The sequence below is a fragment of the Schistocerca serialis genome, chromosome 12, assembly GCF_023864345.2.
Source record: "Schistocerca serialis cubense isolate TAMUIC-IGC-003099 chromosome 12, iqSchSeri2.2, whole genome shotgun sequence".
Classification (NCBI taxonomy): domain Eukaryota; kingdom Metazoa; phylum Arthropoda; class Insecta; order Orthoptera; family Acrididae; genus Schistocerca; species Schistocerca serialis.
Window position 1 is genome coordinate 147,342,158 of NC_064649.1, and position 3,028 is coordinate 147,345,185.

At 48.2% G+C, this 3,028-nt stretch overlaps 1 pseudogene; it reads right to left on the reverse strand.

Annotated features, from left to right (window-relative positions):
• Positions 1–1,770: 1,770 nt before the first annotated feature.
• LOC126428567 (5S ribosomal RNA) lies at positions 1,771–1,889 on the reverse strand (annotated as a pseudogene).
• Between the last annotated feature and the right edge of the window lie 1,139 nt (positions 1,890–3,028).

The window sequence follows — 3,028 nt, forward strand, 5'->3', positions numbered from 1 at the left end:
TGGATAAATATACTAGAACTGACATGTGCTTACATTTTCACGCAATTTGGGTGCATAGATCCTGATAAATCAGTACCCAGAACAACCACCTCTGGCCGTAATAACGGTTTTGATACGCCTGGGCATTGAGTCAAACAGAGCTTGGATGGCGTGTACAGGTACAGCTGCCCATGCAGCTTCAACACGATACCACAGTTCATCAGGAGTAGTGACTGGCGTATTGTGACGAGCCAGTTGCTCGGCCAGCATTGACCAGACGTTTTCAATTGGTGAGAAATCTGGAGAATGTGCTGGCCAGGGCAGCAGTAGAACATTTTCTGTATCCAGAAAGGTCCGTAAAAGGACCTGCAACATGCGGTCGTGCATTATCCTGCTGAAATGTAGGATTTCGAAGGGATCGAATGAAGGGTAGGGCCACGGGTCGTAACACATCTGAAATGTAACGTCCACAGTTCAAAGTGTCGTCAATGCGAACAAGAGGTGACCGAGACGTGTAACCAATAGCACCCCGTACCATCACGCCGGGTGATACGCCACTATGGCGAAGACGAATACACGCTTCCAATGTGCGTTCACCGCCATGTCGCCAAACACGGATGCGACCATCGTGATGCTGTAAACAGAACCTGGATTCATTCGAAAAACTGACGTTTTGCCATTCGTGCACCCAGGTTGGTCGTCGAGTACACCGTTGCAGGCGCTCCTGTCTGTGTTGCAGCGTCAAGGGTAACCGCAGCCACGGTCTCCGAGCTGATAGTCCTGTTCGTGCATATGGTTGTTGTCTTGCAAACGTCCACATCTGTAGACTCAGGGATCGAGACGTGGCTGCACGATCCGTTACAGCCATGCGGATAAGATGCCTGTCATCTGGACTGCTAGTGATACGAGGCTGTTGGGATCCACCACGGCGTTCCGTATTACCCTCCTGAATCCACCGATTCCATATTCTGCTAACAGCGCATTGGATCTCGACCAACGCGAGCAGCAATGTCGCGATACGATAAACCGCAATCGCGATAGGCTACAATCCGGCCTTTATCAAAGTTGGAAACGTGATGGTACGCATTTCTCCTCCTTACACGAGGCATCACAACAACGTTTCACCAGGCAACGCCGGTCAACTGCTGTTTGTGTATGAGAAATCGGTTGGAAACTTTCCTCATGTCAGTACGTTGTAGGTGTCGCCACCGGCGCCAACCTTGTGTAAATGCTCGCGTCTGTAGCACGTCATCTTCGTGGTGTAGCAATTTTAATGGCCAGTAGTGTAGTAACCGTGTTCATACTGTTGACGATCACTTTGTATTTTAGACGATCAAGAAAATAAAGTATCAATACTGTAAAGAGAAGTGTACAGTTGATAAATATACACTCCGTGTTCAGGCCACAAGTGGCCCATCGAGACCATCCGACCGCCGTGTCATCCTCAGCTGAGAATGCGGATAGGGCCGGCCGAAGTGGCCGTGCGGTTAAAGGCGCTGCAGTGTGGAACCGCAAGACCGCTACGGTCGCAGGTTCGAATCCTGCCTCGGGCATGGATGTTTGAGATGTCGTTAGGTTAGTTAGGTTTAACTAGTTCTAAGTTCTAGGGGACTAATGACCACAGCAGTTGAGTCCCATAGTGCTCAGAGCCATTTGAATGCGGATAGGAGGGGCGTGGGGTCAGCACACCGCTCTCCCGGTCGTTATGATGGTTTTCTTAGACCATAGCCGTTACTATTCGGTCGAGTAGCTCCTCAATTGGCATCACGAGGCTGAGTGCATCTCGAAAAATGGCAACAGCGCACGGCGGCCCGGACGGTCACCCATCCAAGTGCCGGCCACGGCCGACTGCACTTAACTTCGGTGATCTGAACGGGAACCGGTGTTTCCACCGCGGCAAGGCCGTTGCCCACAAATAATAATACCTACACATTATTTCTGTATCAGTTTTATTAGTTATCGATGGAATCTAATGGAGAGGATGCGAACTTTATACATTACTGCAAAGTAATCATACAATGTAAGCTTTCACGGCCGGTATTGTCTTCACTTAAAACTTCCGGGCTGATAGGCCGTGGTCGAAGTATAAAACTCTCTCCTGACGTTTCGTCCCCGCCTGCGGGAGGCATCCTCGGAGGTAAAGCGGTCGGAGACGAAACTTCAGGAGAGAGTTTTATACTTCGACCACGGCCTATCAGCCCGGAAGTTTTAAGTACTGCAAAGTAAGTTGGTTAAGTGAAGACGCTGTTGAGACTATGGAGGAAATGGAGTACAGGAACGAAAATTATATAATTCGAATTTTTACCAGCATAGTTCAGCACCTTGATGCGACATGGAGTCAACAAGTCGTTGGAAGCTCGCTACAGAAATATAGGGCCATACTGCCTCAGTAGCAGTCCATAACTGGGAAACTGTTGCTCGTGCACGTGCAGGAGTCTATGCGTCAACTGGCCTCTCGATTACGTCCCATAAATATTCGACAAGATTCATTTTGGGCAATATGAGTAGCCAAACCATTGTCTTCAGCTGTCTAGAATGTTCTTCAAACCAGCGGCGAACAGCCGTGGGGCTGTGGCATGACTTCATTGTTTGGGAACATGACGTAAATCAACGTATGCGAATGGTCTGCTTTTTTTTTTCTTTGAGTCATCAGTCCTATGTCTGGTTTGGTGCGGCCCCTCACGAATTCCTCTCCTGTGCCAACCTCTTCATCTCAGAGTAGCACTCTGCTGGATGTATTCCTATCAAGTTTTTACTCTCCACAGTTCCTTCTAGTACCATGGAAGTCATCCCTGGATGTCTTAACAGATGTCCTATCATTCTCTACCTTCTCCAGTATTTTCCACATTTTCTTTCCCTCTCCGATTCTACATAGAATCTCCTTAATCCTTACCTTATCATTTTATCTAATTTTCAACAGTCGTCGGTACTACCACATCTCTAAAGCTTCGATTCTCTTCAGTTCTAGTTTTCCCACAACCATACAACGCAGTGCTCCAAACGGACATCCTCAGATATTTCTTCCTCGAGTTAACGCCTATGTTTGATA